General features: G+C 39.0%; 4 pseudogenes; 2 read left to right on the forward strand and 2 right to left on the reverse strand.

Annotated features, from left to right (window-relative positions):
- Positions 1–707: 707 nt before the first annotated feature.
- LOC147459618 (uncharacterized) lies at positions 708–1,762 on the reverse strand (annotated as a pseudogene).
- A 748-nt stretch (positions 1,763–2,510) lies between these two features.
- Positions 2,511–3,365, reverse strand: LOC147459619 (uncharacterized; annotated as a pseudogene).
- Positions 3,366–4,059: 694 nt separating this feature from the next.
- Positions 4,060–10,370, forward strand: LOC147459620 (uncharacterized; annotated as a pseudogene).
- Positions 10,371–10,385: 15 nt separating this feature from the next.
- LOC147459621 (uncharacterized) lies at positions 10,386–11,519 on the forward strand (annotated as a pseudogene).
- The last annotated feature ends 4,996 nt before the right edge of the window (positions 11,520–16,515 follow it).

Below are 16,515 nucleotides of genomic sequence, written 5' to 3' on the forward strand. Positions count from 1 at the left end.
CACCACCTAGGTTAAGTGGAAATTGAGAAAGAGGGAATAGAGGAAGGGGGAGGGGGGGGGGGGGGGGGGGGGGGGGGGGGGGGTAGGTTGTTGTGGATAGCTAGTACAACAAAAGTAAGTTGCCAAAATAGGATATAGATGATAGGTAAAAAGAAAAACATGCTTAAATCGCTAGCATATGTTTTCCATACAAGGCCTAAAACATCTAATTCTATATAGTATGAATTTGATAGCTAAAAGGTGAAACTAGCTTAAGCAGCCACTAGCACACGTCTTCCATGCAAGCCTTGGAATAACTCTATATTTGAGAGAGCAGCTTGATGCATAAATGCATGAACATTTGCATCCAATCCAATAGTCCTTAAAAATACAAAGTATATATGCTTGCATGGAATATAAGTACTTGCCTTTGCATCTCGTCCTCACATGTACACCGTGGAAATTGACTTATTGTGATGGAATATGAAATCCCACGTGCTTTTGATCCCTCTCACTCCAAGAAGAAAACGTGCACTTCGTTTGGGACTATTATACTCTCTCTAAGAACAGTTGCATGCATTTTAGTTGTCAATCCAATCTTATCCTTGAAATCTTTGGTGAGTTTGCTTCTCCACTTGACCATTCTACCATCCCTCTTTTGTGGCCCTGTTGCACTTGCAGGAGGTTGGGATCAAAAGCTTTCTACAACTGCACCTTCTTGAGAGCCATCATCCAAAACAAAGCCTGAATTTTGCAATAAACTTGTCTCTTCTAAAGATAGAAACGTTCCCTTTGAGATGGGCCACACCCCAGGTGCAAGACCTGGTGGAAAAATAACAAATCCATGCACATTCCAAGCATGTTGCACATTGCTATTGCAAAACCAAATGACCTGCTCTTGTATGCCACCTGGGTACCTTCTTCTTCCTTTGAAGCAAGGGGCAGGAACACCATGCAATGTTGTTCCCCCATTTATGTTGATCTCAACCCCACACCTCTCACCTACATCAACAAGAAAAAATTTAAGACCATAGAGGAAAGGTTAGCGACCAAAAATGATAGATTCAATGTTGTACTTCTAAACTGTCTCCTTGATTAACCCAAAACAACTCACTTTATCCTTAGGAGGTGCTCTCTTAATGGCCCAAGTGGACTCTGCAACTTTAGACTCCTTTACCTGCTGTACTTTGAAGCTTGGACATTGTGGAATAGCTCTAGAGGTTGTGATGGTATTATATTCAGGTATATGACTGTCAGTCTCATGAATCGGAGTTGAGTGATCCAAATTTCTTTTTTGACGCAAACTTACTTGCTCCATGGGCTGTCTCATATACTCCGAAGAGGCAAGACCTACTGCATCCATTGTAGAAGCAGTCAAATTAATAACCTTCTTCTCAATCTCTCGAGTTGTGTGTCCTTCCATTATCCTTTCAGCTAGTTGTTTCAAGTCCGGACCAGTACCATGATATTTTCCATCCATAAAAGACTTATATTTTGCACTTTGCTTGACTACTAAGCATAAGTCAATAGCAGTAGCCTCATACAATGAGACATACTTTGTTGCTCCATGTGAAGCACGAATACTTGCATGTTTAGATTTAGATAGGTTAGTTGATGGTACAAATCCCAAATCCTTGTGTTGTGTAAGAAACTGATCAATCTAATGTGATGCTCGTGCATCCCACCATGCAAGCCATAGTTGTAAGCTTTGTAGTTGTCCCTCAATAATGTGGTTGTCAATCCAATAGTTTTGTATAGCTTTCTTACATCGTTCCTTCTCCATCTCAGTAGGTGCACTTCTCCACTGCCTGCACATATACTTGTGCTCTTCTTGAAAGGCTGGCTAAATGCACTTCTTAGTGTGATCCACCATATTTGTCTCCCAATGAAACTTGCAAGACCTCTCTTTCTCCTCCACCTTATTATTTGGACCACCAAAGTAGACTGTACACACACAATACAATTTTGCTGAGCCTCATCTGGCATGAAACCTCTAAATTGAGGAAGTGGAAAACCATTTTGCACCATTTGGTTGTTTAACATTTTCCAAAATTGAACCTGAGCATGGTGATCTTGCACCTTAAACTCACAAGTTGCGATTGTGAGCAACTCACGTACATGTGGATCATATACATGGGCTCTCATTGTGCACCACCCCTTCACCCGATGCACATGATCAAAATGCACCCATTGGCCCTCCAATGAGCCACCTGGTTGCATTGGATTAACAAGATCCAGTCCTGAACCTGGACACTTAGATGACATCTTAAACACATGTGACTGGCTATCATCACCAAGTTGATTAGGAAAAAGAACACTTTGGATAAATGGATATATGCATCTTTGTTTCAGTCTCAAAATAGCATCCAACCCACTGTCCCCTTGAAGAAAATCTTTTCTAGCAGCCTGGATGGACCTCCTGATAGAAGCTTTTTGAGAGATAGGAGTAATTTGATCTAGTACTTTGTGCAAGTAACCCTCTAAAGAAGTCTTGTGAGAAGCACCATCCTCATGAATCAAAAGCTCCATGATCAAGTCCCTTGTGAAGACTGAGACTTCAATTTTCTTGCATGTGCTAGAAGGCTCAATGGTTGCCCGCGTGAACACCTTATTGTGAACAACCTCCTCCAATTTTTTGATAACCCCTTTGCCACTAGATGATTATGAAACCCCATGTGTATGGCACATCTTGTTGTGCCATCTCTATCTCGAGGGATACAGTAGTATATGAATGCTTGACAAGTTTTGATACATTCTGGTGATTCACCACAGTGCTTACAAAGAAGAACTCCATTTTCTTTGTTCAATGGTCCAACAGGTGGCACAGATTGAATCTTTCCTTTCCACTGAGTCTCATTCACTACTCCAAACATATCTACACAAGAACAATCAATGTTATAACACCTTAAGTGTCCACAACACCTACTTATTCTCACTATTCCTTTAAAGGCATCAACAGAGCTGGTCTTGTATGTTGTCCAAACATGTCCATCAAGCCTTTGCTCCATGCCTTTCATGTTAGAACCATCTTTGCAAGGTGGAAGCTCAAACAAACAATAGCCATCATATTCAAGCAGAAGCTCATCAAGTTTTTGACTAGCTTGTGCTGAAGAAAGAGCAACATGAAGAGAGGTAAACAGTGGAAGCTTTTGAAGACTTGAAAGAATGCTAATCTCTTTTTCTACCAATTTTTGTACTTGTCGCTTTTACAGCTTGTAAACACCTCCATTGCTATCATGAAGCTTATACCCATGACTTCCATGCTCTAATGAAACTATAGAAAGAGACACAACTACATCATCTATAGAAGTTGCTTCAGATAGAATAATGTCTTGGTCTGCAAGTTGAAAATACTCCTTTAGAGCACTGAGACTAATATCACACATCTCTGTGTCATATCTAATTGAGAGAACTCTTTCTTCATATGTAATAAGAACTGGGTGAGGCATTGTAAGAGTGAAGCATCCAGAGAAAAACGCAGAGCTCAGGACAAGATAGGTTTTCTTTTAATATCCAAAGTCAGATCCATAGAAATCATTTTCTTGAGCCTTGAGAAAATGTCGAGAAAAAGAATGGCATTAGTAATAAATGGGATGGCATTTAAAAGTTTGTGCAATCATCTATTTGATAGGGACGGCGGACTAGGATCCATGAGAGATAAAAGAACACAGATCACGAGGAAAGTAAAAGATTCTGTCACAATTTACGAGGAAGGTAGCTTTTGATTTATGTTCACTTAAATTTTAAAACATTTCCTTTTGGTCTATGCTCATTAAAGTTTTAAGCATTTTTTGTGAATATTAATTTTAATTTTAATTTAAAAAAATTCATTTTTAAATAATATTGTGCAAAAGTCACGCTCCAAGAACTGCTCTGTTTTTGCACTCTCCAAGAACTCTTCACAGGGGTCTCCAAGAACTGTTAGGAAACGCTATCCTAACAAGGCCGGTTATTTTGTTTTCATCTGCTCACCAAGGGTTTCATTGTTGCATTTGGAAAAGCAAATCTTAGAGCGTCGGTGAGAGAGGGGACTTTATTTTGCTCACCAAGGGTTTTATGCTTGTGTTTGGAAACGCTTTCATGGGTGCACTGGTGAGACGTGAGTGTGGAGCTAAAGGCTCTCAGGTTGGAGGTTTTGAGTTTTTGAGTTTTTGAGTCCTCACCAAGGCTTTGAAGTTTTTGTTTGGAAACGCAACTTGGAGAAGCCAGGTGAGGAGAGAAGCGTTGGCAGATTTTTGCAGTTCCAAGCAGTTCGCAGTTCCACGCAGATTTTTAGCTTTGGCAGTTCCAATCAGTTCCACACAGGTTTTCAGACAGTGCGCAGATTCAGCCAGTGCGCAGGTGAGCCATCATAAATCTCTTTTTAATTAAAATCTGTCTTTAAGCCAATGTGGGGTTAATTAAATTTGTGGTCGAAATCAAGACGCATGATTGTGGGCAAGGAAAAATTGTAATCACCCATCAGTAAGGACTGAGCTATGGTAGGTGAGGTTGTCGTTGGAACATCCTCGATATTGAAATCGTTTTGGAATGTTCTTCTCTCAACGATGGTTTTTTTGCTCTTGTGGCTCTTAACCCTAGGTTCATTCAGCAGAGCCAAATGATTATGAGAGTGCATTCTCGCTCACGATTCACCTTGGGATGTGAGTAGGGGCATGTGCATGTTGGAATCAATGGCCTTGATGAGAATGTTTTTGTAATTTAGGTTTGTGTGTTGTATGGTTTGTGTTTCTCGATTTTAGTGGTTAATACTGTCGTAGGCACCTGGCTTTGACAATCGATGAAGATCGTTAGAAATGAAATAGGGTGGGAGCGATTGAAATTGGAAGGGCCTTGCAGTTTGCGTTTCCAGGGTAGTGTACTCCACACCATGCCCTTGCAGTTTGCATTTCCAAACGCTATTCCTCAGGGCTTGGTGAAGACCTATGGAGGTGTTGGGATGATCGTCTCTTGATTTATGTTGCTGGTGAAAATGCATTGCCTCGCTATGATGAGGGAGCTCATAAGCATTGCCTTGCTGGTGAAAATGCATTGCCTCGCTCTGATGAGATTAGGAACTCAACATTCCAGGATGACCCATGTGTATATGTACCCATGTATCCATTCACTTAGGATGAACCAAACATTGTGATTGTGTCCTCTCTTCAACTGCTTCGAGAAGAGTGTCTCTGTACACTAGTTACACATCCTAAAGCTCACAACAACAAATCTTGCCTTAATCACAACTGCATCTGCTTACATATCTCAAGTCTTGCCTTAATCATATAAACAGCATATGCAAGCTTACATTTCTCAAGTCTTTCTTAAACTGCAACCATGCGCAACTATGTTGCACATAACTGAGACTTCTCATCAAGAAAACAAGTGCCAATAATCTCGTATGGCTTAATAAGAGTACATCTTTATGGCTTTCTGTGTCCTATTACAGATGAATAGAGACTCGAGAGCGGTGCCATGTGCCACATCATGCTTGCAAGGAACATACTTGAATGCGAGAAAGATTGTACTTGACAGAAGATAATTCGTGCGACAGATGGCAGCTGGCAAGACTCATAATGAATGGGAGGATGAACACAGAGCATCCGAGCTGGTTCATGTAACCAATCCTCTTGTATAGGAAGCTGCAGCGGCACTTGCTTAGATTTTTGCGCACATTTTCCTACATATACTGTGCATCTGTACCATTTTACATTCTCTACTACATAAGGTAGGTCTTCACATTGCCATTATTCACACTTTTGTCATACACACTTGGGAGTCAGACCTTATTTCCGGACATTCGAGATCCTGCGACAGAGGTCCTTCCTTCATGTCAGCACAACCTAGCTTTGACCCTCTTGATGACACTACTCCATGTCATTTGATGAATGTGATGGATGTTTTTGGAGATGCTCCACCTGAACCCACTGTAGATGAAGTAGGGGTTAGAGTAGCCTCATCACAATAGCACCGTATTCTTTAGAAGGACCTGTAATGCTTTACGTGCTTGCAATGCTCACCTGTAGTGGCCGTGGAAGTTTTTATTGTTGAGTTCTCTTGCCTAGAGAGATAGGTTAGAGAAGCATGTACTCTCATGAATTACAATGCTAGACACCCCACCACAAGACTACAAGAAGCGGAAGGCTCTCAGCACAACCTAGATTTGACACAATTATACTCTTCCAACAGCTTGATGAGCTGTTCCCAAAACTCTCTTTCCAATTGTGACTGATTTTCACCATTTTCTGCTCTTCTAGGGTGCCTATGTTGACCTCCTATAGCTGGTATGGTTTCACCCACACAGTTAGCTTTGCTTCTTTCATTGGTTGATCCTTCACCCATGCTTTGATTTCTCTTTCGCTTTGCTCCCTGCTATCTTGCTCTGAGCTTATTATCTAGTCCTCTCCTTTGATCAACTCTTCTAGGTCCTTTGATTCAAGTTTCCCTTTCTTCCTTAGTTTCTCAAGCATCCTATCCACATGAACTGAGAAAAGTGGTACCAGGTGTGGGTTTTGCTGTAGTAGGGCCTCTTCTTCGTCATCTTCTAGCACTTCAGCCATGTTGCATGTTTCAGCTGGCCTTGGAGTCATTGTTGAGTTCCTCACCGCTTTGTTACTCCCAAATTGAATACACATCTTTTTTTCATCTTTCCTTATACAGATTCTGTCTATGTTCCAATCGTGCTTCACCTTTGCATCTCTTAGCCACGGTCTGCCTAAGGGATGTCACCACCTCTCAACATATTGCATTTGGAAACGCTCTCCGGCAAGGCTTGGTGAAGACCAAATCTTGTCTCATCACCTGCTGCTGTGAAGACCCACTTTGTGTTTGAAAATTCTTTCCTCCAAGGCTCAAATATACTGAGATTGTGAAATGACAAATGTACGTAGCAAGAATGGTTGCCTTGGTTTTATTTCTGGTGGACGTAACAATTGATTTGGCTTGCAGTTTTTAGATTTCTGTCAGGAAATTCAGTTCAAAGATTTTCTGTCACGGCAGTCAGTTCGCAGATTTCCTGTCATATTCTCGTAGCCAGTTTGCAGATTTAGCCGAGTGCTGTCAGCTCAACAGTTGCGAGGTAGGCATGCGAAATGTGATGGTTCAGGCTTTGTTAATGTGATCAACATGTGAAATGTGATGGTGCAGGCTAATTTGTTAATGAACCCTTAATTAAAGTGATCATCACTCTTTGTTTAAACTACTCTTCATGCATAGATTTCTCGCAACAAATTGTGTGCTCACCATGGGGTTGCATCTTGCATTTCCAAATGCAACCTCTGGTGAAGCAATGAAGCAATGTGGTTTCAACTCGAAGCTTTTGATGGTTTTTCTTTTGCAGGTTTGCAATGGGAAAATCTGCAAAGAGGAAGAGAACAAAGTCGACACCCACTGAGCAAAGTCCAAACAAAAGTTTAAAGAAGAAACTGGCTTTTGTATCAGTTGAAGCTGAAGAGATTGATGTTGACACAAACCCTCAACCAACGAATGTCGTGCAAGACAACGATGTAAACTCTGAGGTTATAGCGGATGGTGATGAAGATGGAAACAATGCTCTTATAGCAAGTAATATCCACCTGGCTACAGGTGGTGATGTTATTGGTCATTGCAGGGTATTGCCAGCTGATAGGTGTCCTCACATACCTCTATGCAGGTTACTGCCACATGCCAAAGTAAGAGGTCTCCGAAAAGATGTAAGTTCACTTAAAATTGCATTTGCTACAGAGAACTATATTCCAGAGAAGGGAACGTTTGTTGTCTCCACTTGTCTTTGCAATGGGGAAGAAACCTTGGTAACAGATATCATTAAGGCTTCTTGGGATCCTATGTGGTTGGAAGCAGATATGGAGTTTGAAAAAGAGGTGTCCTTAAAAAGAGAGCTGAAATTTATGTCAAAGAAGATGTTTTTTGTGTGGGAGGGGAATCACTGGACAAAGGCTTGGATGGAAGTTATAACCGAACTTTTTAAAGAGGATAAATCAAGACATGTGAGAGTTATGTGCACTCTCATAGATCCAAGGAAGGTTCCAGAGATAGCCCTTCTTGCTTCTTTGCAACGCATGAACATGTAAGTTACTTTTTTTGGTAATTTTGGTTGTGCATTGTTCTCTGAAAGGTTTAATTAATAAGTTATCATATCGTTCTTTATGCAATATGCTAAATGAGCATGCAGTGATTAAACCATTGCTTCGAGATGTGCTAATTAACACCAACAACATATGTGGGAGTGATACAAAAGAGTATATTGAGTCTTTAAAGAGGAGGAGAATAAGTTAGTCAAAGGTTGCAGAAGCAAAGAGTCATGGTTTCCATTTTCGAGAGGCTACTTGGCAAGGCTTGTGTTTCAGGTACTTAATTAATCTTTTTTTGTATAGATAGATTTGGTGTATGCAATTATAACTTTTATTTGTGGGATATGTAAAGGTTAAATATAACAAGGAAGTTGCATCGGCAACGGAAACAATTGAAAGAACTATGCTAGAAGAACAAAGGGAGGATACGTTACGAAAGGAGAAGTCTAAGATTCAGAAACGAATTTCGGATAGAATTGGCAAGGTATGTTTATGTTCACAAAACAAGTAATTGAGCTTATTTTTCATTTTGAGAATTTAGGTATATATAATTAAACTTCTGTCAGGTTTTACTTTGCATACATCCCAAACTGGGTGAGCAATGGAAAAAGACATTGTTTGATTTGCAATTTGAGGGTAAAGAATCATATGTGACATTGGAGAAACTTAGAATGCTTGCAACTTCTGTTTTACAATCTGAAAAAAGAGTTAGAATTTTGAAACTATTAGAAGCTCCAGGAATACAAGGGAGCAATACTTGATACCTACAAGAGAAGCCGATTTTAAAGGGTAAGTCAATTTATCATTTAGAAGTATTGGAAGACATTGGTATGTCTAAATGCTAAATTCATGTTTTTGCATGTTAATTTGTGACAATTGGTTGGTGAGAGAAATATTTTTGGATAGGGTTGAAAGCGTGGACATGTCCTTACTTGAATCTTCACTTGAAAGCATGGAGGAGCCACCAACAATGCCACTAGACCCTACTTTAAGAAAGTATTTTGATGGAGTGAAGTTGGAAGCCCGTAAGTATATGTTTCAAATGTTGAGAAGTAGAGATGCAAGAGGGGATCTCAAATCAGGAAAAAGTGGTAATGAGACAAAGGAGAATAAGTCCATGGAACTTGAAAAAGCGGCACAACGTGTTGTTTTTAGGTACATTGAATGCTCTTTTTAGCTTTGATTGTTTTTGGTGTACATTGATGTGAATGTTTTTTTGGAATATGTGTGTCTATTTTAGGTTTTTTAAACACCTTGTTGTCAAGAAGTTGCTTGGTGAAATACCAAGTGTTTGCAAGGCATGGTGTAAAGTGGGTGACTCTCCTTTATGCATGTTTCCTTCTACCATGCAAGGATTGAGTAAATGGGAGATAGAAAATTGTCCATGGTGGATAGACTTTCCTTCGGGGAATCGTTTGGAGGAGGAGATTGATATGTATGAATTGCATGCTGGTAAGAGATCCACAGCTTCTATGGCTACTTTGCACAAAGAGGCTACACAGAAAGCATCAAAGAAAGACATCACTAGAAAATCAAGAGGTTAGTCTTTTCTCCTTAAATACAAGCATTTGATACAAGAGTTACAAGCTTTTGTGTTCTCTTTGAATGTGTGTAGTTTTATGGGTTTTCTCTATATTAGATTATGGTGAGAAAGACATTCATACTCAAGAGATTGCCAAAATTCTTGTAGAAAGTGATAATGTATTAGGTGAGTTTTTTAATATAAAAATCATGATATCTTTGTGTGCTCATTTGCTTTCCTAAAGAGTATTTATGTGTATGTGCAACTTGCAGAAGATTCAACTCTTGCAAAGGAATTTGTGACATATATTCACAATGGGCCATCAAAGATAGAATCTTATAGAGACACATGTTTTGAATCTATTTTTGGATGTTGTGTTGGTGATTATATTCAAATGGGTAGAGATTTTGAGAAAGGAAGAAATAATGAGGCATATGGAAAGATGCATGAGTTTTTCAGCTTGCATGCTTATAAATACCATCATTGTCATCATGGAGAGAAAAAAGTGAAATGGGTAGCAGGACTTGTTTTGATAGACTTTCCCACAAGTATGGTGGGAATAGATGTTGGCGAGGAGGTTCCTTTGTGGGATATGTTGACAGAGGATCATGTACGCTATAGTATCTCCATAGGGGCTGCTAGTCTTGCTAATGATGGTTGGTTGGTCATGATTAGCCCATTGGATGGTAATCCTACTTACATTGAATTTTTCTTAAAAGATTTATTTGTTCTTTTCTTTTTTGAAAATTTTGTGGTTGAAACTTGTAGGTCCTTGCCTCACTTGGATTGAAAAGTATGCATATTGTCAAGGTCTAGTCGTGGTAAGAAGAGTGGTGATGGGAAGAAAAATACCATATGGAGGTTGCAAACAAGGAGAAAACACTTGCAGTGTGAGTAATTGCATAACAATTGATAATACCAATCTCTAAAATTAATGGTTTGATGATTTAATACTAATACTTTTCTATTGTGATATGCATGATAGGTACGATGTAACATACTCATATTTGCTCATCGAATGGGTTACTATCCAACTTTGTATTTTGAGGATAGTAAAGCTCTTTTCAAAGCTAATTCATTGCAAAGTGATGATGATTTTTGGGCTCATTACATGCCTGAAAGCAAGAAGACACAACATCCACAATCCTCTAGATTGATTCGTGGAGCAACTCAAAAGAGTATGAGCTTCATGGCTTGTGTCCTACGCACTTGTTGTTATCCAGGGGGTTTAGTGATTGACATGGGTTGTGGTACGGCACCTCTATCACATGCAACCATGTTATTGGGATATACATGCTTTTCTTTTGACAATGATGCATCAATCATCAAGGATTTGGTGGAACCTATTAAGCTATCAAGTGAGAAAAGGCCAATTGCATAAAAGGAAAAAGAACATACAAGAGGAGTGGAGGAGTTTGTGGTCAAACCGCTTGGAAATCCTTTTTTGATGGATGACTAGTAAGTTTTACATTGGGTGTCTCTTAGACCTATGTTGCTTACTTTGGATGCTTACTTGCATGGATATTTGACTTATAAGTAACCTCTTGGTACTTTCTTTATTTAGTTTTTAGTTTTGAGATGGTGGATTGTGTGCCATAGACATGATGATGTTCTTTGTGGCCTTCTTTTGAATTTAGCTAGTCCTTTTATAATGTAGTTAGTAGCTATAGTATAAATAAGATTGATTTTCAGTCAATGCTCTTTCTTTATGTATGTTTATCAATGTGTATGTCATGAAAAGTTACTTTTTTCTTTGTGCCTTTGTTAAGCTTCAAGATAGGTGTCATTGTGGATATAACATTGATTTTTATTGGTGGGAACACTCTCCTAGTATGCTTCCTTTTTATGCAGAGCTACAGGCACAAAGAATGGCGGCAAATGAATCATTTGATGATGATTTTGTTGCTACTCCAAGGAGGGAAAGAAGAAAGTGTGATTTTGTTGATGACGAGTGTGAGGAGGATAAATAATTGTACAACTTGTGAACATTTATTTGGATGTTTACTTTGATAGCATCTTATTGTAGTGCTCACTAATTATGCTTTGGTTTTAAGGGATATGTAAGGTGTTATTATCGATTTTGAAAAACCAATTGTTGTCTCTTATGGGATGGTAACCATGTGTTTGTGGATGAAACAATTTATGTAAAGTGTGTTGTTAATATGTAGAGTGTGGTTGTTAATATGTCCTTCTCAAGCTGTACGTCTACTTTGGTGTCTTTTCCATAGTATGGTCTCTTTGGTCTTAAATCTTTGTGGTTTTTTTTTACATTAGAATCATGCTTTCTATTCTAATCTCTTTGGTTTTTCATCAGTTTCTCTTTGTTGTTTAGTTTGTTTGTTACACACACTCGCTCTAGTCATGATCTACATATGAGAAGTATGAGCGGATTATTTGTGTGTCTCTATAGAAGATTGTAATTATAATCCTCCTTATGTCAGAAATATTTTTGTTTATGGTTTAATGACAAAGAAGTCATGGATGTTTATGCCTTAAAGATATGGCAAGCATGGTAAGTACTAAACATATGGTAAGTACTAACAAGAAGAAAATGGAGATAAATTTAATCTAGAATTAAAAATGCTCAGTAAATTCCCTACATAGGGTTCAGGACTAAACAAAAAAAGAAAATGGAGCGTACATAGTTTGTATACAAACATGGAATAAAAATAAAGTTAAGCGTAGTCGAGTATTACTAGGATTTTAGCTACAAGATATCTTCAACTCATGTGTCTCGCTCGCTCTGTATCCCTCGCTCGCTTTTCAAGGCTCATTAAATGGTAGCACCCGCTATCAAGCATGACTGAGAGTACTCATTGAAAACCACCTTTTAAGAGTTCGACCAACCCAAAAGTCTTGCAAATGACTAAGAAAAACCAAGCCTTTATACATAATTTTTACAAGAGCACTCTGAAAACTCAAAGCATTATGTACATCTATGTGATCGAGCCTAGTGAGCAAGATTTTTGGCATGACTTAGTGACTTCATGCTTATCCAAAAAATGCCTGACATAGCTTGACAACCACCCCTTGTATGCTTAGTCATTCATGACAAGCAGAGGTCCCTAGGGTGAATAACTGCTGCATTTCATCCCCAGAAACCTCATCCACATTTTCAGATGTCTCCACATTGTTTCCTTCTATTGATAGCATTTCTTCAGTCAAATTGTCATCAAACGTGCCAGATACTTCTTCAATCTATAACCATTAACACGATACTTATGTTGTGCACCATTTAAGTCTGCCAATTGATATACCATTTTCAAACTTGTTTACAACAATAAGAGGGCCTTCCCATTTGATTTGAAATTTCTTCTGAAAGGTATTGTCCAATTCTCTATTGTATCGCAACACCAAATCACCCTTCTTAATTTTTTTATCCTTCACGCATTCATTGGCTTTTAGTTGAGCCTTCCTTGACACTTCCTTATAGTAGCTCAAAGCTAAAACTCTATCCAATTGCAAGGATTTAAATCCAATAACCTTTTCTGCCATGCATTTGTTTGCTCCTCATCTTCTAATGACAACAACTTGTGAGCAGGAATTTCCACTTCAATTGGCAATAAAACTTCCTTGCCATAAACCAAGTGGTAAGGAGAAAATCATGTGCTCATTTTGATAGTAGTTTTGTAGGCCCATAACGCACAAGGCAACTCTGAATCCCAAGTCTTCCCATGTGTCTGAGTTGTCATTGTCAAGATCTTTACCAACTCTCCATTGAAACTTTCATTAAGACTATTGCACTGTGCATAATAGGGAGAATTGTACCTATGCTGTATATTCAGCTTTTTTCATAGGAAATCAAATAGCTCTCCTCTAAATCCTGGTCCTCTATCAGAAAGTAGCTCTAGTGGCACACCAAATTTGCAACATATGTACTCATAAACAAATTTTCCCATCTCTTTTACTGGTAATCTATTTGACAGCCTTGGCTTTTGTCCATCGTGACAAATAATCGACTACGGTCAAGATGTAAGCATTTCTTTTGCTAGTCATAGGTAAGGGTCCAATAGCATCGAGACCCCATATCTCAAACACATCAAAAGCTAGCATTATCTTTCGCAATTCAGGCTTCAAAATTCTCTTTCTCATCATTTGACAAGACAAACATGACTTGCACCAATGATTAACATCTTGTTGAATACTCGTCCATATGTAACCTTGTTCCAAGATCTTATGCAACATGATCTTCATAGCAAAATGGCCTCCACAAGGCCCCTCATGATTTTCTTCCAGAATTTTGTAAATTTATTCTTTCCAAGGTACACAATGCAAAACCAAATCACCTCCTTTCATGTAAAGCACATCATCAAGCATTTTATATTTCCTTGCTTTTCTTATGAATGCATACTTTTTAGAAGACAATAAACCTTCAGGTAGAACACCTGTCAATAGAAAATCCACTTCCTTTGATAATATTTCCCTCCCATGATATAAAGAGGCATCTTCCTTTAGCACAAACTCACAAGTGATCATTTCTTGAGAAACATCATGCGCTTCTTCATTTTGAGACCTCTCAACATGCTGCAAACTCCATGCTTCGAGCTTTTTGAGAAATGCTTTCACTTTGAAGCATAAAGTTTTTAGTTTAGGGTTCTTATTCTTCCATACTCCCAGCACTTGCTTCACAACCAACAAAGCATCTCCTTTAATTTGCAAGGGTTTAATTCCCAGTTGTAAGCGTATATGCAAACCACCTTCAAAAGCCATGTATTCTGCTTCATTATTACTTTTGGCATCAAGTTTCAACCCTTGCTTTCTCATAAGCTTCCCTTGTGCATCATACATGGAAATGCCTCCTGAAGCAGCATCATGAATTCTTCGATAAGAACCATCAAAGTACAACAATGAAGCATTAGAAATTGCAGCAGTCTCGACTTTCTTTTTCCGCACCACCTCTTCTTTTACCAAAACCTGAGTATCCTTATAAGTGAGAAGATTTTCTAGGGTAGCCCGAGTACTTTCCTCCACCAAAAAGGTAAACTGAAACTCTTGAAGCTCTATAGTCCATTTCGACACTGTTTTTGGTATATTTGAATTATTGAACAATTGGGAAAGCAATGAATAACTCGTGAGAAAGGTAAATGACTTTTGCAGCAAGTAGTGCCTAAATTGTCTGCAAGCGTAAACCATAGTGGTCATCACCAATTCAATTTCCAAAAAATCTCTTTCATGAGGGGTCTTTACTCTACTAGCATAATGAACAGGCTTCATATACTGAGATTTCTTCGCCCTTTGCAATAACATAACTCCGATAGCATATCTCCCATTGATGGGTTGACATAAAACTACTTTTCCCCCATTCAGGAGCTTGCATAATAGGTACTCAAAACCTATTTAACTTTGTCAAAAACATCATCACAGTCATTAGACCACTCCAAGGGATCATTCTTAGATGTTTGCTGTAATGGATACAATAGCTGTGATGCCAAAGTATGAAGCAAGACAAATATTTAACTTTTTGTATGAAAGTGGCCAACTATTTGGTATCTTTTGGTAACAACAAAGCCTCCACTTTCTCTAGATCTGCTTCAATATCATTTTTTGAAATTACATGCCCCAGAAGCTTCACCCGTGGCTGTGCCAACTACCATTTTTTAGGATTGATCTGACCCCCGCATTCATCATACTTGGAAAAATTCATTTCAAGCTTTTGAACATGCTCTTTTCTTGAACTGTATACACAAAAATCATCTATGAATCCTTTGAGAAACTTCCCAAGAGATGGGGTAAGGAACCAATCTACTTTTCTTTCAAAGGCTCCTGGCCCATTTGTCAACCCAAAAGGAAGGCACAAAAGCAAAAACAACCCCATGGCGTGAGATAAGTAGTTTTTTTCCTATCTTCAGGAGCAAGGATAAGCTGAAAGTATCCTGAATACCCATCACGGACACTGTATCTCTCATAACCAGCCACTGCATCTAGCAATTGATCAATAAAAGGAAAAGGGTAAGGATCTTTCTTGGTCACCGCATTTAGTGTCTTGTAATCAACACATACTCTCCAATTCCCATCTTTCTTTGGGGTGACTACTACATGGCTCACCCATTCAACATTATCCACTGGCACAATGAACCCAACATCCAAAAGCTTATCCACTTCTTCCTTTAAGGCATTCATCTGTTCCTTGCCCATCCTCCTTAACTTCTCTCTGATTGGTTTTTCCCCTTCAACTAGCTAGATCTTCACAGGATCCCCAAAAAAAACCCTTATTTCCTGATATGAGGTAATGAAAAGATTTCAAAACCTGTCCAACATTGCTAAGTACCCCCTTCTTTCTCCTCGTGTCAAATTAGTACTCAGCATATTTTGAATCAACTCTTTCTTCGCTGGCAGTTCCTGTTTAGGTTGCATCAACTCTTCAAGTTGCTCTAAATGGCTTGAAGAATTTATATTCCCTGATAATTGCAGCACTTCACCAACTTCTCTTTGTTCCTTGTCCAACAACAAGAATGACACTTAACCCTCATCACTGGAACTCAAAGTAGTGCTACTTTTTGAGTCTTCAGAACTATCATCACTGGAAGTTTAGGACTCATCATTATCACTCACATCTTCGAGTACCATAGGCTATTTGGTAGTCATATCAAACACCCTCTTATCACTCACATCTTTGAGTACCATAGGCTATTTGGTAGTCATATCAAACACCCTCTTTTCACCATTGTTGTCATGCACACTGACAGTGCCCTTGCCCCAATCTTGCATGGCACCAACTGCTTTGGCAACCAAGGTTGTCCCAGAATGAGAGGAAAGGCTCCAGACCAGCTGGCCTAACATGGAAGTTCACCATAACTTTCACGTTAAAGGCTTCAACTTCCAAATTCTTGATCATCCCCAAACGTTTCACCTTGACATGGTTTGCTAGTCAAATCCAAAACTCAGAGCTTCCGCATGTAATGAGACCCAGTCTCTCAACACATGAGTGTGTGATCACACAAACTTCAGCACCTTCATGAATATAGG

Source organism: Adiantum capillus-veneris, chromosome 4 (assembly GCF_014529385.1).
Source record: "Adiantum capillus-veneris isolate H3 chromosome 4, ASM1452938v2, whole genome shotgun sequence".
Taxonomy (NCBI): domain Eukaryota; kingdom Viridiplantae; phylum Streptophyta; class Polypodiopsida; order Polypodiales; family Pteridaceae; genus Adiantum; species Adiantum capillus-veneris.